This window comes from Mytilus edulis, unplaced genomic scaffold, assembly GCF_963676685.1.
Source record: "Mytilus edulis unplaced genomic scaffold, xbMytEdul2.2 SCAFFOLD_1321, whole genome shotgun sequence".
NCBI lineage: Eukaryota > Metazoa > Mollusca > Bivalvia > Mytilida > Mytilidae > Mytilus > Mytilus edulis.
Window position 1 is genome coordinate 1 of NW_027267658.1, and position 24,955 is coordinate 24,955.

The 24,955-nt window shown below is 33.4% G+C and overlaps 1 pseudogene; it reads left to right on the top strand.

Moving 5' to 3' along the window:
* Positions 1–810: 810 nt before the first annotated feature.
* LOC139505731 (helicase domino-like) lies at positions 811–24,029 on the top strand (annotated as a pseudogene).
* The last annotated feature ends 926 nt before the right edge of the window (positions 24,030–24,955 follow it).

Below are 24,955 nucleotides of genomic sequence, written 5' to 3' on the forward strand. Positions count from 1 at the left end.
GCTTTATGCACTGAAATTCTTGCTTTATCAGAGAAACTTGGTTACCTTAGCTTGGGACACTTGTAGTATGAATAAAAACCCTGGTCAGATCATACATAAGACTTGAAAATAATTCTTGTTCCCCTTGCCTTGCATAGGAAATAAAAAAGAATATACAAGTGTAAAAGCAAAGTAAAAAAACATGAATTACTTGATATAAATCTCTTAATTATGGAGTCAAGAGTCACTAGATGTGTAAATCATTGCCACTTTGGTGCTAGTGATTTCCTACAATAAATCCTGGCTTTATGCACTGAGTTCTTGCTTTATCAGAGAAACTTGGTTACCTTAGCTTGGGGACACTTAATAAATAGTAGTATGAATAAAATCAATGTCCAGGTCAGATTTGAAAATTGGATCTTACTGCTTCTCCCTTCAGCATGCAGCATTTTAGGAGTAAGAGCAAAGACTGCTCTTTCTAGTCAGAATGTGTCCAGACACTCGAGTCTGATGTGCAAAATAATAAAACTATAATTTGCTGTAAAAACAATCATTGTATTTAGAGTCAGCCATTCTATATGGTGTAAGTAATTAGGATGATACCAGAAAAAATTATGGAGTCAAGAGTCACCAGATGTGTAAATTATTGCCACTTTGGTGCTAGTGATTTCCTACAATAATATCATGGCTTTATGCACTGGGTACTTGCTTTTTGCTTGGGACAGTTAATAAACATTAGATTGGATCCATATGTCATTATGATAGATGTTGGCAATATTCCTAAGTATTAAAGTATATTTTGAGATGTCAATGTTGATAGATATTTACATTATGTTTATTTCTATTTTAGCTGGGTTCATACAGATAGTACAGACTTCCTTGGGACAACAGATGATTGCTACATCTTCAGTCAGTTCAGTAGCCACTACAGCTTCTGCAGGTATGAAAGTTTTTACTTTTGTTAATTAGGTTTAAAAAAAAAAAAGGGAACATTTGTTTCTTCTTTTTACTGTAAAAGAGTTTTGGCACATTAAAAAACCTTTGGAAATTAAAGTTAAATCAAAGGAAAATGCACTAAAAAGCAATCAAGTGAAATTATAAAAGACCCTGACATCATCAATCATGAATGAGAAGAATCGGCAATTTCTTGAATTACCTGTGTATCCAGATTATGTCACCTTAGCTTTAATTTTAGTAAAAAGTAATAATAAGAAATTGTCCCCACGTTGATGATGCAGTGATCAGAATTAATGTTAATCAATGTATTCAATAAAAACTGGAGCCTGATTACTGTTATAATGTTTATATTTTATACTGATTGCAATCACAGTTGTACTTCAGTTGAATATTTTAGTTTCCTTCTTTTTGACACATTTAATTGTAACTTTATAGTAGTAAATGGGCATCAGACCATAACCACTACAGCAAGTTCTTCTGTAACGGCTACTACAATGGCAACAATGGTCAGACCATCTGTACAGCTGCCTATATCTACTATGGCTAATCAGAAGCCGGTGATGAGAGTCAATCCTCTTGCATCTGAATCACAAGGTTAGTGTATATGTGTGAGAGATGGGTAAACATGGACAGGCAGTAAACAATGTCTTTCGTTTTACACGATAGTCTCCACTCAATATAATAATAACGTATTACATTATCATAGAATAGCGTTACAAGCAAAAGATGTGATTAACAAAGGATAAACGAAAACAGCGTTTAAAGAAGCATCAACGTTTCATGTAAATTAAACTGTCTTGAAATCACTGACAATATAATCTATAAATAGATCTGTGGACATTTTTTATTCAAACTATATAATTAACGTCAATAAAGCATGAACTGCATGACAATCCTGTGTTTGTAGCACATTCAATTATGATTTGTTGATTGCAAAGTTAAATTAGAAAATGGAGTGACAGAGTATAAACTATTAAAAGAATATACAAGTGTAAAATCAAAGTAAAGCATACTATTTGATATAAGTCTTTTATTATGGAGTCAAGAGTCACCAGATGTGTAGATTATTGCCACTTTGGTGCTAGTGATTTCCTACAATAAATCCTGGCTTTATGCACTGAGTTCTTGCTTTATCAGAGATACTTGGTTACCTTAGCTTGGGACAGTTAATGAATAGTAGTATGAATATAATCCCCTGCTGTTATAAACCAAAACCTGAAATTTGTAATTGATGCTTGCTCATGGAATATCCAAGGTCTAAAAAAAAATGGGGATGTACTAGTTGCATGCAAACTTATAGTATGGCAATTAAGAACTTGTTTTATATTTTCAGCATCATCGTCCATTATAAATGTGACAGATTTATCAGGGAGTGTAAAATTACCTGGTACACACTTGCAGAACAAATCAGCTGTGAAGAAAAGGGTCAGGAAGGAGATCAAGAAATCCGAGTTCTATTGTGTAAGAATTATTACTTTGATTTAGATACTTTACATTGTAGCTTTTAAAATATGGAGCTCTGCCTATAGGAATGTTGGTTTTTATTAGAAATATTCTTTATAAAGAGGTAACGAAGTTGGTTACGCAAATAAGTATGCATCTGGAGGGTTGATACCACATAATAATGTTTGCCATGGGTTGTAGGGTTGGAAGCAAATACCATTCTTTTATAAAAAGAATTTTTATGCCCCACCTAGGGGCATTATGTTTTTCCGTCTGTACGTCTGTCAATCCCACACAACTTGGAACTTGGTACACATGTTCCCTATGCTATAAAAAAGATGTGGTATGATTTCCAATGAGATAACTCTCCACAAGAGGCCAAAATCACACAGCAATTAACAACTATAGGTCATGGTATGGCCTTCAACAATGAGAAAAGCCCATACAGCATAGTTCGCTATAAAAGCCCCGGAAATGACAATGTAAAACAATTCAAACAAGAAAACTAACGGCCTTATATGATCTTTCTAAATTTCATAGTCTACTGAACCTAAAAAATACTATTTGATATAAGTCTTTAAATATGGAGTCAAAGAGTCACCAGATGTGTAGATTATTGCTACTTTGGTGCTAGTGATTTCCTACAATAAATCCTGGCTTTATGCACTGAGTTCTTGCTTTATCAGAGATACTTGGTTACCTTAGCGTGGGACAGTTAATGAATAGTAGATCCCCAAGTCAAATATTGTGATAATTTGTAAGTTTGACTATTGATAGCATTAAAGTTACATGTATTTAAATCTCAATCTATGATACGGAATAATAACTGATCTTACTCTGTTTCAGAATTCATTGGAAGAAAAGAAAATGAGAGAAAGAGAACAAAAGTTAGATTTTATTGCTAATACAAATGAGAAACATTGTTCGCAGTGTGCCTGTGTATGGACAAGACTTGTGTCACACCGTTGACGTGTTCAGAGATATGAATAGGACGCATGTTAAAGACAATACATGGAAAGGTTTAGGCATGGTCTACTGTCGTAATGTCCATACCTGGCCTAATGTAAATCATCCAGTTATTACTGGAAACAAACCAAAGTGCTTTCAAATCTTATAAATACTCCAGAACAATTCCTACACAAAATGGAGGATATCCTGCTAAGGTTTGTATACTTTTCTTCATTTATTACTGTACAAAAAAGACTTCTCTGTCAAATGTTATCAAACTTAAACCGCAAAACCATTGATCAAGTTTGAATTGGGGTTGCATCACTTTTACCATTCTTGAGTGATGTTCATTTATAATGTTATATGCAAGCAGGGGCACTCATCTGTTCTCCATGTACACATTCTCAATTTATTCCTTTATTCATCTTTCCCAAGAAAGGCAGACAATTTACAAGAAAAAAATCTCGTATACAGAACAGATAAGCCTTCAATAATGAGACAACCTGTACCATATGATTAGCTATGAAAGTCTCAAAACAAGAAACAATTGAAACAAGAATGTTAAACAGATAGTGCCAGTGTAGATGTATAAAAGCATACCTTGTACTGTGATGACATTGAATGTTGTGTTCATCATATCTGGTCATGCTATATAAAGGGCCTCAACTCCTACCTTCATGTTAATATTACATGAAGGTAGATAATAAAATGCCTACAATCTACAAATTATATTATAATAATATCATATAACTGCCGAGACATTCATTATAGATGTGAAAGGATATTTAGAAGAAATATGTAAAATAATTGCAGCTGATTAAGAATATTATATTGTATCTGTAAATTTGTGTAGAAAAAGGCTGGTTTCTATATAGATGTTATATTTGTAGGTACACATTCATCACTCCTCCTTGTACAGCTCCCAGATTCAGATGCATGTGTCTCATCCACCTCCTCAATATCTGGTGGAACAAAGGAGACGGGAGACACTACTGCAGAGTCAACTGTCTCCTAAGGCAACTTGTCTTCATCCTATATCAACCAGACTTCTGGTACAGTTCCCAGAAAAACGTTTGATACAGTATGATTGTGGTAAGTCTATCACAAAACTCTAGTCACATTCCTATTCCATTTACTGAAACACTATCTGGAATTGGAAATTTGTGTCGTGCCTAAAAATCTCAAATGGTAATATTGACTTAGGAAAAGAATACATTGATTAATAAATTCATGATAGATACCAGGATTAAAATTTTGTACTCGAGACGAACATTTTGTCTACAAAGGACTCCTGAATTAGTGATGCTTAAATAAAAGAGTAAAACACCAAAGAGCAAGCTAGTGGGGAAAACCATAATAAAAGAATGTACATGTACTGCAACACAAATAGAAATAACTTGATTTTTTTATCCTGACTAAAGTTAAATGCATATGATGATAGTTTAGGAACAGTTATGATTTATTTTGCTTTATTTCAGGAAAACTTCAAGTGCTGGATATTTTATTACATAGACTTAAAACAGAAGGACATAGAGTGTTAATATTCACACAGATGACAAAAATGTTGAACATTTTAGAGGCATTCCTAAATTACCATGGACATATATATTTACGTCTTGACGGAACAACTAAGGTTGAACAAAGACAATTCCTAATGGACCGATTCAATGCGGATAGGAGGATATTTGTGTTTATTTTATCCACACGATCAGGTGGTATAGGTGTGAATTTGACAGGTGCTGATACTGTGATATTTTATGATAGTGACTGGAATCCAACTATGGACGCTCAAGCTCAGGATCGATGTCATAGGATTGGTCAAACCAGAGATGTTCATATCTACAGGTAAAAATATGTGTAGATTTTTCTTCATTTGTTTTTTTCTAAATATGAAGTATGAGAAGAAAAAAGATCTATAGAACTTTTTCAAAAAATTTCAATGATCTTTATAAAAAAAAAAATATATGTCTTGTATAATTAAGAAATATTGCCCATTTTAACATGGGTACCTATAATATTTGTCGATATTTTACACTAAGCGTTGGAATGTTTGGTTTGTCTGAACCTTTTTAGTTTGTTTGTATTTACCTATGTTGAAATATGACAAATTGACAATTTGAGATTTCACTGATGGTTAAATTTGTTTGGCTTGGTAGTAAGTGAAGTCTACCAATTCATTAGTATATGGTCAACGTTTTTGATACCAGTTTGATTTAATTGTAGACTTGTGAGTGAGAGGACTGTAGAAGAAAACATCTTGAAGAAAGCCAACCAGAAAAGAATGTTAGGTGATATGGCCATTGAAGGAGGAAACTTTACTACAACATTCTTCAAAGAGGTATTGTTCTTATCAAGTCATCTCACACCACATCTTCCTATATCTGTTAACATTTAATTTCACAATTTTCAAATTAACTTGATGTAGTTAAGTATGGAAATTTAAGTTTTACATATTCACGACAAATTAATTTAAAAGTTGAGACATATCTGTGACAACAGTTTATGTTTTATGGTGTATTACAGTTGTGTAAATTATTAACAGCCCATTTTAGAATTTTGTGATTTATATTTATAGCAAACAATCAAAGACTTGTTTTCTGAGCCGTCAGGTTTAGATTCCTTGGTGAAGGAGAAGGAAGACAGAAAAGAAAAAGAAGAGACTGTCCCTGTCCCACCTGAAGCTGCTGATCTGAAAATGAAATCTATGAAAGAAGTAGCTGGTGGTGATGATAATCCAGTCTCATCAGATACATCAGTTATCACTCAGTTTGAAAAGGTATACATAAATAGACAATGTTCAAGTCGCATTTGGATAGTTTCAGTGAATGTCGTTCGTTAATTTAGGGACATATTTACTGACCTCCAATGCTGAACGAGCGGCTGAAAAAATATGCTATAAAAACAACATCAGAAGTCCATAAATACATGGGAAAAAATTCCACACCCATAAGTGACTTCAGCTGGCCCCTAAAAAATATGTTTTCTAGTTAAGTGAAATGGATGTCACTACAGAACAAACATTTTGCTAGTTTATCCATGTAGACAACCACAAAGATGCTTAATTGTTGGCTTGCTGTCAGATTGATGCTTAGTTCTCATCACCTTATAATTAAAATCATTGTGACATTTGCAGGCCCTGGCCAAGACAGAAGATGATACTGATGCTGTTGCAGTTGATCAAGTAAAAGCTGAACAAAAAGCAGAACTGGCAGAATTTGATGAAAATATCCCCTGGGATGAAAGAGAGGCTGAAAGAAAAAGGGAAGAAGATGAATCCAAAGTGGAAATGGAATTAGCTATGTTAGAAAAGGAGGTAAGTGTAGTTAAACACAGGATATAATTCTGAATTTCATATTTACAATAACTGTTGTTGGGTTCATGTGCTGTAAATGGACAAATTAACTTGACTTTTAGGAGTATAAAAATAATTTGATATATATATGGTCACTTATAAAAAGAAAAATTTAACTTCACTTATAAAAATATGAATATATAATGAACAAGATACATTCTCAATAAGATTAGAAAATAGCACATATAAATCACTGAGAAGTTGGCTAGAAAGAACATAATACAACATAAAGTTTACCCTTAAACAGTTTATTGTCTATTATCCTTATTTACTTATGTTAATGAAATCAGTTAAATTCTTTTTTTACATCTGACTGTTTAGTGCACAAATAAATAAATAAAAAAAATTACATCTGAATATTTAGTGCATAAATAAATTTTAAAAAATACATCTGAATATTTAGTGCACAAATAAATAAATTTAAAAAAAATACATCTGAATATTTAGTGCATAAATACTTCTTCTTCTTTGTATAAGCTTCCTATAGACAGGAACACCTCTAATGATATTAGAGTATATATGAGGGTAATTTTGTGGATAATTTTTTTGTTTTTGTTTCTTTACAACTATGTACATTTAAAAAAAAAATACATCTGAATATTTAGTGCACAAATAAATAAATAAAAAAAATTACATCTGAATATTTAGTGCATAATGTGTTTACTTTAGTTCATTTATCAGATAAAACACCATATAGCTGATACACAAACTTTTTGATGTAAATATCTGATTTGTATGTTTATCTTGTAGCTAACACCAGTGGAGAGATATGCAGTTATCTTCATGGAGGATGAGATGGATCCCTTAGCTGAAGAACTACAGATTGCAGAGGTAGTACTAGCAGCAAATTTCATCTTCAATCTATTGTATAAGCCATGTTGGTCACATTCTCTGTACTGAAATTTTACATCAATATCTTGTACAAGCCATTTAAGTTGCATTATCTGATCTGAACCTTTTTATGATTTTGACCTGTAAAAGTTTGTCACTGTACATCGATTAGAAAATAATAAAATTCTATCACATGTTTGAAACTAACTATGCACCAAATCATTTTAATAGAAGGTTTGCACACCTTGAAATAGCTCAAAATAACAGGACGATAAATTTTATTTTGCCACCAAATACACTTCTTTAGACCGATTAAAATCTTGGTTCACTAGTATAGGAGTACACCACTTATTATTTTTCATGGTTTTATTAAACATTATGCTATAAAAACTATGTTGTGATACATAAATGGTCTTGATAATTTATATATGATTGTTGTCTTGGTAAATGATGTAGATGTTGTCAGCTCTTTTTATGGAATAGTTGTCATTACAATATTTTGATTTTCTATTTTAGGAGGATATACAGAATGCCAAGAAAGATTGGGAGCTTGGTCGATTGAAGGCTTTAAAGGAAGAAGAAGAAAGACGTCTGGAGGTTGAAGAAGATGAGATGCTGTTTACATACACCAGGGAGGATGCGTTTAACCAGGTGAAGAAATCGGCCAAGAAAGCTAAATCTGCTAAGGCCAAGACACCGGCACGTGATCGTACCCCATCAGCTAGGAAACGTCCAATTAAGAAAAAGGATGAGAATTATGTTATAGATGAGGATAAAAGGCGATCAGATCAAGGGCTTTCTGATCCTATTTTCCGTACTCCCAAGTTAGGTGTAGGGAGACCTCCCAAAAACAAAACCCCTAAACAAACCCCAAATAAACAAACTCCAAAATCTGCCAAAGGTAGAAAATCAGTAGACAAAGTAGATGTAGAAATTATTGATGTAAATGATACACCAAAACAATTAAAATCAAAGAGGCAACGTCCACCAAAAACTACACCTAAAATGACAGAAGAAGAAAAAGCTCAAACGTCCAAACTAGTCTCAAAAATACTAGCTCAGGCCAACCAAAAAGTACCAGCAGCATGCACACCACCTCCAAATATTACATCATTGCAGCAAGAACAAACTACATATTCACAACAGCTTCTTGCTCAGAGTCAAAAGGCAGACTTATCAAGAGCACAGCTGGTGTCAGCCATGCAGAAAATGCAGGCAGCAAACATGTCATCAAAACCTTCAATGCATCAACCACAACTTCTTACACCATCACAACTACAACATCTGAAACAAATTATCTCTAGTGCTAGTCGTAACATAACACCTGGTCAAGCACTGCCTCAACAGATCCAGGGTCAGCAATACATCACACAGTCACCAGTCAAATCTTCTCAAGGAGCTCCAGTTCAGCAGTTGTTCTTACAAACCTCTCCTAATCAACCAGGTCAATATGTCATTTCTCAAGGTCAAAACATGGTTCCACAGTTAATCACACAACATCTTCCACAGATACAACAGATTCAGGGTGCTCAGACAGTTGTCACTCCGTCTTTTGTTCAGGTTCAGGGGCGAGGTGGTATGGTTGGTACACCGACTTTGTATCAGGTTCAAGGTTCACAGCCTGGTGCTGCACCGTCTCTGGTACAAATACAACAACCACAAAACATTCCAGCTTTCCTACAGGTTCAGAATTCATCAGCACCAGGTTCTGCTCCTCAGATGATTCAGGTTCAAGGTTCACAGCAGGCCTCTAGAATGATTCAGGCAACATCTAAAACAACACCTACTACACAAGTTGTTCACTTTCAAACATCACCATCTGCACTTCTTGCTCAGATTCAGGCATCTAGAGTTCATGGCATTCAACAAGGTCAAAGAAATCCAAACTGTCAGTCAGTTTTATCTTCAGTACAAAAAACACACCCTACAATTGTACAGGCACCTCAAGGTACACAGCTTGTCATACCACCTTCAAAACAGACACCATTAAAAAGTTCCCAGTTCCCATCATATGTAGCCACTTCACAGTCCAACACAGTTCTATCACAAGTTCAAATGGGCACCACACCTTCCATAATCAATGTACAGAACATGCCACAACAATCCATTAAATCAGCCACAAATAAACCTACCCAGTATGCAACAGTTCAGGACATTCAGCTGGTTGTAACAAACTCGTCTGGTATTCCTAAGGTTGTCAGTGCACAAAGGTCATCTCCAGCAATACAACAAGCTAGACCACAAACTGTACAAGTTGTTGCATCACAAGCATCTCTAACAGGAGGCACAGTACAACAAATCAAACCAGTGCCACAGCAAGTCATTACACAAAACAGTGCAGGACAACCTGTCTTGTCATTCATTAGAATGGCAGGCAATCAGAACACACAACAAGTACAAGTAAACCCCTAGCATCAGTTCTGCTCCTCGGCCTGCAGCTGGTCAGCAAGGTGTGGTCTATTTACAATTGGCAGGTGGCAAAGCTATACCTGTCTCGTTAGCTAGCTCTCAAATGACCATGCCAGTTGTGAAAGCTGAGAGAGCCAGGAGTACTGCTGTACTAAAGTACGAAATGTCATGCCTACACTTGTTGTCACACAGGGAGGAATACAAATGGCTAATGGTCCTGTAACCACTAGCAGGATTAACTCCCCTGTTTCTAGATTTCAAGTGGCTGGTAATGTTGGACAGGTACAGAGAGTTAACAGGCCACCGCTAGTGGCAAGTGCTCGTCCTGCTATAGCTACAGTTAGCATGGCTGCTAGGCAGCAATCACCTGCTTCAACTGTCCCCTCCTCCGTGGAACAATCCTAATCTAGTCATTCGGACAAGGAGGGCGGCTGTTCAGGAGGTAGTAAACAAAGCAGGGCTGGAAAATGGGGAAATCCCCATTATTCAAAATCAAAGTATTGTTAAACCAGATACAAATCATATACCTAGTGCTAATGTAGATAGTAAAAATGGTTGTGTTGAAGATCATGGTTAGATTGTACTTAAGTGTGTAATTGATGGTCAAAACCGTTGTATATGTTAGGCTAACCTAGTTCTAAATTTAACATCTGTCACCTTCTCAAAATGTAAAATAATTAAAGGATTTAAAAAAAAAAGAGTAATTACATTTTTTGGGAAAATTTGAATTGTTTTTGAAACTTTTTTTATGGGAATCATTTTTTAGGAAACCCACTAATCTTATGGTTTATCGAGATAAATGATGGATGTTAAATATAGAATGAAGGATGAGTCTTATGAATGTAAACAAAAATGTACATAGAAGATTGAAGAGTTTGCATTTAATTTGATGATGTTTATATGAAGTTTCATTGACCGAATGAGAAATGTTTGAATGGTTAAACCTGTAAATATAGAGTGTGTGTCTTCTCAATTGTCTAGATGTCTTGAGATAGGACAAATTTTTATGAGATATTTTTAAGAGAGGAGGTATAAATGTAATTTGATACAAATCCATTATTTTTGCATGGTATTTACTGCTTTGCTTAGAGCAGTATAAGATTGTCATAATTCCTATATAAAATATAGCACAATTTTGAATCGCCATTCATACAAAATTTTTATTGTATTTCAAATAGTTGCTTTTCATGTTCTATTCATTAGTTGATACACAATTTCAATTACAAGTAATTAGATTTTTTTCAAGTTTTATGCATCTTTGAGGAATTTGTAAAAGTGTTAAAGACTAATTTTTGTATAACAGACATCTTCCCAGAAATCAGGTTATCATGATATCACTTGCCTTCGCCTGCTTGGTTCAAAACTTTTATTTGTAGTTTACTTGGTTATTGAGGGAGAAAATTAAACTTATAAGTATTTGGTCAGTTTATCAAAAGAATCAATAATGTCATATATCCTAAGATATAAAACCAGATTACACCATTCATTGTAATGTTTTGTTTTTATAGGTCAGTGTTAAGGTCAATGACACATTTTGTTCTTAAAATCTGTGATCAGCAATTTTAAGTAGACCTGCAATATTAATTTTTTTTTTTGTCAGAAAAAAGTTCATTAAATTTCAACAGAAAATTTTTTAATTTTCAATCAGATAACTATTATTGATATACATATATTAGACATTCAAAACCAGCAAGAGATGGAAGGAAGCTGAGTTTAGATTTTATTTTGCAAATATAGAAAATGTATATATTGTCAAGTTAACATTTTGTATTTCTAATTTACTACATACAATAAATACAACAACAAAAAAATCTGAAATCAACAAAAGGAGAAAACGTTTTATTTACAAATTCTGTTTTGCAGATATTTATAACTATTTTTATTAACAAATCTATAAATTTACTTTAGTAGATTATTTAGGACCTTAAATATTTTTCTTCTCTGATTCCAAAGGAACAGAACATTTACATGTGATGGTTATAAATAGAGAAAAAAACTGATGTATGTAATGTAATAATTCTAAGAATTCTACAAGAATGTATTTGCTAGTGTTTTGAAAAGATGATTGGTTGTTTGAATGTTGCACAAGTTTAGATTAGCACAAGTTTTTATGTTTTGTATATAAGATAACAATGAATATTTGTATGTCATTTCCATTCATTTGTAAATGATTTTGATGAAAAAAGGATAAAAATAAACATTTATGTAACAAATGCTGTGTTTCTGCATCTCTTTATAAACATGTGTGAAGATTTTGTCATTCTGTTAGTCAGGAAAAGGTCTTAATTGACTGTATAAGTGACAATTTTTTTCCTGAATTTTATTCTAGAATCGCATTCTAATCTCAACCAAACTTGAAAATAGAATAGCTTTAATTGATATAACAAAATGACAGAACTTTGTGTATGTTTATCAGCCAGGGGTGATATAAGGTTTATGGTGTCATTGTGGAAATTCTGTATCTCCTTTTAGGAAACTTACTAAAATTACAGGCATGTTTGTTTGGCTTAACTGAGGCACCACACAACCTTTTATCATTATTGGCCTGATGATGCAGATTCCACATCACCATAAATGTTTATATTTACCAAACAAAATAGACTCTGGTTGTCTGAAAACTTGCTATTAGAAAATTTAGTAAGTTTCCCTCTTGTGTGGCCAATAGTAGTCATGCTCAGGTTCTTGTGGCCAATAGTAGTCATGCTCAGGTTCTTGTTGGCCAATAGTAGTCATGCTAATGTTCTTGTTGGCCAATAGTAGTCATGTCAGGTTCTTGTGGCCAATAGTAGTCATGCTCAGTTCTTGCTGCCAATAGTAGTCATGCTCAGGTTCTTGCTGGCCAATAGTAGTCATGTCAGGTTCTTGTGGCCAATAGTAGTCATGCTCAGGTTCTTGCTGGCAATAGTAGTCATGCTCAGGTTCTTGCTGGCCAATAGTAGTCATGCTCAGGTTCTTGCTGGCCAATAGTAGTCATGTCAGGTTCTTGTGGCCAATAGTAGTCCTGCTCAGGTTCTTGCCAACATCCTGTTGGATTGTCATAGATGAGGTCAACAGTTCACTGACAGGCTTAGAATGGCCACTATATACATTAAATAGTGTCCAAGATTGTCTTCAATGGTTCAGTGATCTAAAGCCACAATATTGATTAGCCACTATATACATGAAATAGTGTCTCCAAGATGGTCTTCAATGGTTCAGTGATCTAAAGTCACAATATTGATTGATTGATTGTGTTTTAACACCACTTTTGAGCTATTTCGTGGTGTCCAGAGAAAACTACTGACCTGGATAGGAATAAAGCCACAACATGGTATATTAAGTCTCCAAGATAGTTGTCAATGGTTCAGTGATATAAAGCCACTATATACATGGTATATTAAGTCTCCAAGATAGTTGTCAATGGTTCAGTGATCTAAAGCCACAATATACATGGTATATTAAGTCTCCAAGATAGTTGTCAATGGTTCAGTGATCTAAAGCCACAATATACATGGTATATTTGACTTGTTTGACACATGGATTTAATATGGTAGTAGTTAATAGTATATGGGTATCATGGACATTCAAAGAATAGAAGAAATTTTCTGATCTGCTGACAAAGGTCAATTGTGCTTTGCAAGTTGCTCATATTATTTTAGTTTTGTGTTGGATTGATTTATTACAACATTTGGGATTGATTTGTTTTCAAGCTTAAAAGATGATGAGGAATGCATGGATAACAAATTGTAATCATCAATTAGCTTGATTGATTGTTGCTTGTTAAACATCAAGTGGCAATTTACAAAAAGGGAGAGAATTCTATATGTTCTGTTGGTTAGATTCATGGTGCATTTAATTTCACTTCTTTGTAAGGGGGATGAGAATATTAACTTGATGTATACAAATGGTAGAAATAGGATGTGGTACACTTACTAAAGTGTTTTATGATTTGGTTTATGTAAATAGATACAACAGAAATATGTAACTAGGATGCTATTCAGCCAAACAACATACTATAAGATGCAACATGTGATGATTTGGAGCCTGAAGCAAATGCACAAAAAAATATAGAATTAATTATTCATCATCATCTATTCTTAAAGGCTATTGCCTTCTTGCTGATTGACTAGGACAGGGTTCTTCTACAAGTGTTCACAAAATATTTGAATTTCTGAAACAATTTCAAACAAACCTGTTTGAAAAAAGGGTATGCTGAATGAGAGAAGGCCAACAAGAATTTCTTTCAAGGTCAAGACAATAACAGGAGTTTAACCAAGTGGCGTGGAAGTCAGAATGGGCTTTGTATAATGAATGCTGTTAAGGCATCAACATTTTGAATTGCTGAGAAAAATCTTTTCATCCCATATACGCATCAAACTTGATAATTTTTCATGGAGAGAAATACTCAAGTATTATTAAGTTGCTTTTTAGGATTTTACAACCCTTCCTTGCTTTAAAATGATATCTTTGTAAACATAACAAGATATTTCCAAGCTAATAATGCATTATGAGTGTTATAGAATCCATATTGACCTTGAGGTCACTAGGTGGAAGGTTTATGACATGGTAGCAATTTTAGTAAAATAGGGCCACATTTTAATTTCATAATCTAAATCATATACTAGGAAGATCACAATTTCTTCAATAGACCTAGATTTTTTAGTAAAGTTTGGTTTCAACACGACTTGTTAGCATGAATAGAATATTAAGTCTTTGTTTGATAATAAACCTTTGAAATAAAGGATCTGTTTATGTTGTTGCGACTTGTTCAACAGGTCTAATTTTACAACCAATTAATGGAAAGAAATTTAGGCAAAATTTGGGTGTATTGTTTCACCACGAAGAGTACTTGATAACTTAGAGTGGCATCTACTACAAATCCCTCTATAAGGACAGTAACTCAGCGTGTGTATCCTTGGTGCTTCTGTCTATAATAGCACATATAATATCTGATTTCAAGTTCTCTGATGTTACTTTACAAACCTGTGTTCTGTACAACTATAAAAACTTTCATTAGTTGATAATACATAGTGTTACAAATATGTTTAGTATTGATGCCATTGGGTTGCTATTAGTTTGATGTATACCCCACAACTCTTTTATTCATATGGACTGATGATCTGTACTTTTGAAAGGTTTTCATTGTTGAAAAAAAGATTGATTTGTGCATTGATGTTCAAATCAGTGAGTCAATCAAATGAAAATAAAATCTTTTATATAAAATGGGGTGTTTTATACAGTGTGCCTGTTTCTGTACATTGATCAGGTAATAAATAAATTCCAACCAAGCAACAAAAAACTTTTGTCCATCAACATTCTGAAAAAAATAAAGCCTCTTGAATATAAACCCATATTAAAAACAATAAAATGCTTGCAAATCACATGCCTAAAAACACTTACAATTCTTGACCGAGCTGATTTTGGAGATTGATTTGATTTCCTAAGGTACTATGCATTACATACATACACCATTGTTCATCTCTCATTTCATGAAATTGAATTGTACAGATAAATAAAACTTCTAAAATAATCCAATCAAGAAACATGTGTTGTTTGTAATGGAAGTTTTCATGGGTCTTGATTTTTGGACAATTTTGTTCTATACAATAATGTTGTAAAGTATTTTAGTGATTTGCCAAGTCTTTATTTAGAATTTTCTATTTTACAGGTCTTTAAATCTGATGTTGATCAAGAAAAAATGACAGTAAGTATATACGAGAATAGTATTAAACTGTAATAAATGTAATTGTCATGTCTTACTGAATTAGTGATGTTCAGCAACAGACTTTCAATCTAGTCTTTCCACACTTTTTGTAGCTGACTATGCATTATGGGCTGTGCTCATTGTTGAAGGCTGTACGGTCATTTATAGTTGTTAATGTCTGTGTCATTTTGGTCTCTTGTGGAGAGTTGTCTCATTGGCAATCATACCACATCTTTTTTATAAACAGATTTCTGTACTATGAAATCACTGTAATAAACATGTGGATGAACTATGATTGATAACTATTGGTTAAACACTAAACATTGTTTTGAATCAACAGATGTGGACTCCTCCCACTCCACCACATGATGATAATGACATCTACATTGACCAATCAATGTGCTTCCTGTATGAAACACAGTACTATGCCAGAGACACAGCTACCACCCATCTACATCAAGAAAGAACACAAGAAACCCAAGATTGAATCCATCACAAGTAAGTCATGTATAATGATGACTTACTTTGTTTGTTTTGTAACTGAGATTGCTGATTATTGGACAGAAATAGAAGCTTTGTCAATATTATTTTTTGCAAAGTTGTAAAACTTCATAAAAAATCTTGTCACTAGAATTTAAATTGTTTTTATTGCAAATTATCCATAAAATGAAAATATTGCAAAACTGGTATTTAGATTTAATTTTGACTAACATGACGACTGAACTTTATATTTATATTGAGATATCTAATAAATTTAACAGCTTTCTATTTAAATCTTACTTCTTGCAGCAAGAAAACAGAAACAAAGAAAAGAAGAACAACCTCGAGTTCCACGGTCATTGTTTGACAGACCTACATCTGCTCTTCTCAAGTTACGCAGGGAGGCCAAACTAAAACAAGGCTTACTGAAACCATTCCGTCCCGTCCCACAGATGATTAACAAACCACCAGATCCAACACCCTGATCATCCAGAATGGCTCATACATGAGGATTGGGCATTGCTACAGGTAAAGTAATGAACTGTCATACAATAACATGTTGATATAAAGACTATACGTGTAATCATAACTGTTATTCATATCTTTTCTCATTTTGTCAAATGATGCCAATATATTTATATTATTGAAGTTGTTTATATTTACAAGATCAAATTAAAGCAATACTTTTTGCACATAGCAAACAAACAAAAAATGATTAGAAACATAATTTTATCTGTAATACAACAGAAAGATGAAATTGATTATTTATATGTTATAAAAAAACTGCCATATATTAAAATAGTAATGAAACACAATCTACAGTTATATCAGAAGATTCTGTAATATATATTTTACAGGCTGTGCAGACGATATTTGATGTACCCTTGAATTTAATGGTTGTGTCTCCTGCTCACTTACCAAACTGGGACTTAGTGGCAGATATTGTCAATAGTTTAAGTCGAGTGTATCGTTCAGCCAAGCAGTGTAAAAATAGATACGAAAATGTAATCATCCCGAGGGAGGAAGGGCAGAATTCTGTATGATATCAACCCTAAAAAACAGAGCAAGAAAACTAAAGGAATTTATAAGGTTAGCAATAAGGTAGTATACATACATATTTACAACTTGACCATTTAACAAGCGTTTGAATATAATTACTTTTGTATACTTATGATTAAAAAGGAAGTAATTTTGATTGATTTATAGAACAAAATGTTCGTTTAGTTTGAAAGTTATCATGAGAAAATCAGCATTTCATCAGTGATATAGCTTCTTATCAGCAAATTAACCATAGAATTTTTCTATCTGAGCAGTTTTAGAGTGACATTCTTAAAATTTAAAGAGAAACTAGTGAAAGGCACAACCATCACATTAAAAACTTTAAAAAGCCTGAAAGGTCTCTTTGGTTAAGGAATATAGTAAACAGACCATACAATCTAGCTAAGATGTAATGTTGGTAGTACCTGTGAATAGTTTTCTGTTAACTTTTAAACAGTTCTTCTTTGAATTAACATCAACCATTTTCAAAAAATAAGTTAATACGTAATATTAAGTCCAATTTATTTTTTCAGACAAAGAACAACCGACCAATGAGAACAAGTCAGTTATTTGTACAAGATAACCAGAATGCTATCAGTATGTTATATAGTCTGAGGTTTGATGGGGTCAAGGGTATAGCCACTAAACGGCCACCTCCACTAAAACAGACACTGGTTAATCCTACATTAAAGAATCCAAAGCATGCATCTGTCCTGTCGGAGAATGAAATCAACTATGAACAGCCACTGACACCAATGCAGGTGGCGGAGATCAGGGCAACAGAGAATACAGAGGGAAAAGAAACAAAATCAAGCTGCAGCTGTAAGATTTTATCATTTACTCTCAACCCTATAACCAGTATTTATTTATTCATTTATTCTGTGAAACTTTTTGTCATCAGCTTCAAGGGTAATCTCGAAATATAAATCGTGTGAATATTAAAAATATTATTTTTACATATGTGTGAAGTAACAAATGCAGATATATTGAAATACATGCAAATACAGGAAAAATATAAGGAACAAATTTACTGTAGTTCTTTAAAAAAGTAATATTTCATATAGTTATTTAAAAGACTTAGTTTTGAGATCAAAGTAATTTGTTTATATTTTTCAAGTTAAAGAAAAATTAGCTCCCCTTGCTTTTAGAATTTTTAGAAATATTGTTCATTTAAGTTGTAACTGATTGCTTAATACTCCTTTCCCAATAGGCTGCTTCTGCCGAACAACAGCTTCAGAAATCTCAAGCACAAACTACCCAGGCTACCCCTACACCTGCCACACCTTCCCAAGGAACCACTGCTGTCGTGGTGGCACAAAGTATAGCTGGAGCAGTGACAGGTCAACAGCTACAACAGATCTACACTACTGTTACAACAGCTGGTCTCGTAAGTCATCTCAACACTAGGGTCACAACAGCTGGTCTCGTCAAGCTTGCTTCTAGTTTTGTTCTGTCAGTAGAGAATATCAACAGGTTATAATTGTAAAGCTAAGCAACCAACTATTCATTATGTAATTAGTTGGGTACTAAAGAGCTAGCAATGAATTGACATATTATAATAGAATTATATTTCATTAAGTCAAATTGTCATTTAAGGTCACATTTTACTGCACAGGCTTCAACCAAACCTTAATACCACAAATGCTTTCTTATCAACAACTCAAATTCATTAACATTTTGCACATCATATACATGTGTATCTAATTTTTTTGTGGCATTGAAAGAATGTTATAATGATGACAGAATAACATGTCTGTTGAATATTTAATTTCTTTCCTTGATAAGATAAGTTTTCTATTTACAGCAGACGGCTACATTAGCCAAGACTGCTGTAGGACAGGCAGTGACGGCTGTATCCTTACCTCGGGCTGCCAGTAACATTGTAGTTAATACACCACCAGAGTGGCATCTAACTTTGCTGCTATCAATAGACGGATGAGTCAGGCCAGTGCTGGCCAGCCTGCCACAGTGGTAAGAATAACTAGAAAATTTCCATTCTCCAATCTTAAAGAAGAAACTTATTTTCAAGTATTTGCAATATTCAAGTTGATTTAGAAACATCATTTTCAAAAATGTGAATCCAAGAATCAATCATAATTTAAGCAACATAATTTATTAAATTAACAAATGTTTTATCATGATGTAGTAGTATTGCAATTTTATAGGAGACTGGTCTGTGAAAATCCCAACAAGTTGATGTATTCTAACTTGAAATTTTGCAACATTGATTAAAGAGTATTTTAAATTCAACTTTACCTATACTCAAAAAGTACTTTTTTTTAATATAATTGAGAAAGGAAATGGGGAATGTGTTTAAGCCACAACAACCCGACCATAGAGCAGACAACAGCCGAAGGCTACCAATGGGTCTTCAATGTAGCGAGAAACTCCACACCCGTAGGTTTCCTTCAGCTGGCCCCTTAAAAAATATGTATACTAGTACAGTGATAATGAACGTCATACTAAATTCCGAATTATACACAAGAAACTAAAATTAAAAATCATACAAGACTAACAAAGGCCAGATGCCTGCCTCCCCATTATGAAAGAGTATGAATGATAAGATTATTGATGTATTTTAGGCTGTATCAAATATGTTGACATCAGCTATCAGAGCTCAGCGGCCAGCAGCTCCTCAAACCATCCAGGAAATTACCTCTGTAAGTCAGGGGTGCCACAGGACAGATAGCTCAGATAACTACAGCTAGGACACAAGTTTCTACAGTAACTACATTGACACCAGCTCAGTTAGCAGTGGCAGCAGCCCAACAACGGATACCTGGTATCACAACTATAGCTGGAAGTAAGACCTTCGAAAGACTTATATTTTATAAAACAATGAAAATCTGTATTTGGTGATGTGTACTTTTGATTTATAACTATTTGCTCTAAAAGAAAGCTGAATTATTTTCTTTAAATAAGATTTTTTGTTAAATGTAATTAGTTGATGTCAGACAAAACATTTGTTTCCTCTTGTGTTGTTTACATTTATAGTTTTGAAATATAATATAGGATATGCTTTTAGTTATTGGACAATGACCTTTAGCCTTTGTATTGTTGTCACATAAGCATTTTAAACAACTTATTACATAACCATGTAATATATAATTATTAATTAATACACCTATGAAGCTACCTTGTAAATTGTTGTTGTAACTTTAATAATGTACTTTGTAGATACTGTGGTAGGACAACAACTGACAGTAGCAGCTGGTAAAACACTGACACCACAACAACAACTATTACAACAGAGACATCTGATTGGTCACCAGGCTATACAACAACAACAACAACTCAGGATGCAGAAACTTAATATTACAGTAAGTAAATCCTAACATAAGACAACACCACAATTTTATTGCACACGAAATGTGAATATTGAAGGTAAATAAATAGTCATCTTAAAATATGAATATAAAAAAAGATGTGTATGATTGCCAATGAGACAACTCTCCACAATAGATCAAAATGACACAGAAATTAACAGCTATAGTTCATGGTACAGCCTTCAACAATGAGCAAATCCCTTACTGCATAGTCAGCTATAAAAGACCCCGAAATGACAATGTAAAACAATTCAAAGGAGAAACTAACAGCCTTATTTATGTACAAAAAATGAACAAAAAACAAATATGTAACACATAATCAAACTACAATAGTTCATTTTCCTTTCAATATTTGCTTTTAATTTAATATTTGTCTCATTAAACATTTTTCTCACATTTTCAGCAACAGCAATTACGTCAGATTCAACAGAGTGCTCGTCCAGGATTCCACAGAAAACAGTAATAGCTCAACAGCTCGTCACCAGTGTGGCTCAGGTACTACCAGAATTATTATACATTCCTGATTTCCATAATATATATTTATTTGATGTTAACTGTATTGGCAAGGACCATGATTAATCAGGATAAGTTCCTGAAGCTGGTCCAGAAAATAAACAGGATAAAATAGTCAAGTCATCATGGTCATAATTATACCAGGCTTTAAAAAAGTGGGGGTATACCAATTTACCTCTGTCCATCTGTCCCATGAATATTTTTAAGTCACATCTTTCTCATGAATACATTTCAAGGATTTCTGAAATTCGGTTTCAGGGTGTATACGAGTGACAGTCAGCTATACCATGTAATGCATTTTCAGATTCATAACTGAACAACTTCCTGTTTACCTTATAATTTTACAGGAAATATCATTAGTGAGCAGTAGCTTCACTTGTTATTCTTGTTTTATCAGCCTTCTTGTGTTGCATGGTCACCTCGAGTGTGGGAGGTCTTGGATTCAAACCCATGTAAGGGTCAAATCAAGACTTAAAATTGATATCTGTTTCTCCACTTGTCTGCTACAAGACAGAATGTTGTTTCCTGGTTATATATTTCTGTAGACTGTTACCTTATTAACTACTAAAAGAAACTTATTAAAATCTGGCTCACAGTGTTGATCTAAACCAAGTAGAATTCGTATGTTCTCTTCATTATAAGCATGTTATATATGCCAGTGAAAGGTAAACGCCAATTCATCATCATCAAGAGTGTTTCTGTTTTTTATGCCCCCGCCACACCCTTGTACCTTCTATGTATGAACATCATGAAATTGGTTTCTGTTCTCCAACTTTAGTTTGCCTCAGTTCAGTTCAGTTTCTTGTATGTTCCTCCATTCATTGCGGAGCACTATCCATAGGATATAATTGTAGCAAATATATACACCTTAAAACATAAGCATGATAAGGGAACATATAAACTTATGTAAAGATAAATGAATAAAGGTAATATGATCAAAAGCTAGTCATTTCGGAATTTTACCATAAAATTTATAAATCATAATCATAATGTGCTGAGGTGTAAGACAAAGTTAAGCAAGAACTCAACCAAATGTTATAAAACTTATACACAATGCTAATTACCATAAATACAATTCAAGTTTGAATTTGGGTGACATCACTATTTACATATCCTCATTTAATGCTTTATAGGTTCCACGGATGAAGAGACAACTGACACAGGATGAGTTGAATCGTCTGAAACAACAGCAGCAGCTTATCCAGAAACAGGGACAATTACAGGTAGGTCTTAACTACACATATGTAGAAACAGGGACAATTACAGGTAGGCTTTAATAACTACACATATGTAGAAGTCTGACATTCATTAATTACTTCTCAAAACCTGCATTAATAAAAGTGGATCTTTGGTCATATTTGATAATTATAAAAAAAAACAGATTTTGTTTTTAAAATCAGTGTATTTGTTCACAACTTGTAGACTTATACATAAGCAAGTAAGATATTTATATAAGGAAATATATGAGAAAAGAAATCTTCCTTGTTTTAAGCTATGACACAATATTTATCAAAGTTTCAATACATTTATCACCTGCCTTTAATATTTGATGATAAAAAATTTTTTTTAGTTATAATCAGAGCCTATTAAAGATAGATATGCAGTTTTACTCATTGTTGAAGGCTGTACAGTGACCTAAAGCTGTAACATCTTTGTCTTTTGTACTCAGGTGGATAGTTGTTTCATTGGCATTTATACCACATCCTCATTTTTGTTTATTTAAACCTTGCTCTTTATTGATAAAGAAATGAGTTTTGCAATATCTAATTAGGGGTTCAATAAATATACGTTCATGTATAGTCCTATGTCGTAGAACTTGATTTGGGGGCCTTAGTGGCTGAATGGTCTAAGTAGTCCTTAATTACTGAATCACAAACCATTTAACACTAAGGTGTGTTTGAGTCCTACATGTGAAAGGTGTGTTTGAGTCCTACATGTAAAAGGTGTGTTCCAATTTGCATCGACTAGAATTGTAAGTTTTCCTACTGAATGTTGGTGGTTCTCACGGGGCACACCCGCTTAACTAACCAATAACAAATGAGCCTCGAGAAAGTGCACAATATTGTAAAAGTGGCGTTAAACTTCAATAAATCAAGACAATTTATTTTTTCTAGTTGCCAGCTACACAGATAATAGCCCAGGGTCAGGTACAGCAAGTTGGTCAGCCTGTTTCAGTGGCTGGAACTTCTGCCCACTTAGTGAAGACCGTGTCCACACCAGTACCGTTACAATTACCCACCAGTACAGCTGTCAGTATAAATGTTACAGTTCCTGCTCAAAAGACAAATATAGGTATATATGCAACTAGATATTTTATCAATGTATTGCAAGTAGAATCTGCAAATTCTGATTTATTAATAATATTTTAATGAACAAGAAAAAATTGATTGGATGTGTTTTTCATCTATTTTAACTTAGGGCTATTCCATTAAAATGTATGTTGGAGGGTAGGAAGGGAAGTTCAATTATTGAATGTGGGTCATGAATCTTTTTTCAGTATGTGTCTATTACCATTATGCAAAATTATCAAAAAAGGTTCTTGGTTGTAGGAATGTTTTGAAAGTCCCTTCCTTCCCTCCAACATACATTTTAATGGAATAGCGCCCTTATGGTTTTCAGTTATGAAAGTATAACCTGTTTGCAGCTAGTGTAGGAATCAAATTACTTTAAATTCGAAAACTTATTCATTAATAATCCTGGTAAAAAGAGAAATGAAATTAATGCGATTGCAAACAATTGTATAAGATCAAATTACTTTTAAGATAATAAATGCAAGTTTGTATTCTTGTGAACCTGATACTGTAGCAATTTTCACATTTATAAAACCTTAGCTAAAATTCTGAATATGTGAGATTTTCTGAGAGAAATGTGAAATATTTTCTATTATTAAATTGTTACTTAAATTATTGAAGTACATTAATTTTTCACAAGATAAATAAATATTTTCACAGCTACCAAAGCCACAATCAGTCAGCTTCAGAAGGGACAGTTACCTCCCATGCAATTACTTAGAAAAGCACAGCCCATTCCTGGACAACAAAAAATCACTTGTAAGTATGAAGCACACATACCATTCACATTTCTGCAAACTTTTCAAATCCATGGGATTTAATTGGCTTGATGACCTGATGCTAATATTGTCATAAATATTTAATCTTCTTCTATATTGTTTCAATGAGTATGTACATGTATGTGCTTAAATATCATTTTAACTCATTTTGAATGCATGTTCAGTCTCAATATATATATATATATAATTATTTTTTTAAATCAGGTCAACACATCCCTCCATAAGTTGGAATAGTTTGCAGGTTTGCATTCATATTTCTATCTAGGTTGGTTAAAGATGAACAGTATTTCAGACATTAATTACACCTTATGTAAGAATCCGGGGTTTTGATTGGTTAATAACCAGTGTATTTTTCACCAATTTACTGTTATCAAATGAATATCGTTCATTTTTAACGCCCGCCGGGGGTATTTGCTAAAAGGATATGCCTTTTTTACCCTCTCTGCCGTGGTATTTGCAAAAAAATACTCTATCCGACTGGAACGCTTGTAACGTCACGATCATCAATGCGTTTTAGTACATTGACATTCGGTGTAATTAAACAGATATATCATGTTATTGAGGGGTATTTGCGAAAAATACCAGTCTTGAGAATGAATTTCCCTCGCCTTACGGCTCGTGAAATTTAACATTCTCTCGACTGGTATTTTTCGCAAATACCCCTCCTTAACATGATATATCTGTTCAATATTCCATAAATTTTCATAGTGTAATTTAGATTAAATATAATTTTACATATATATATGTTCCAGACCATATGAGTATTTGGACCGTATTCATACTTTTTCAAAATACTCATATGGTCGGACCGTAAGCATACAGTCTGGCTTATTTATGATGTCAAGTTTATTAGATATGTTAATGAAATCAAACTTAATTAATAACTTAACTATTTAAAAATGTCACATTAATTCAATCTGTTTAGC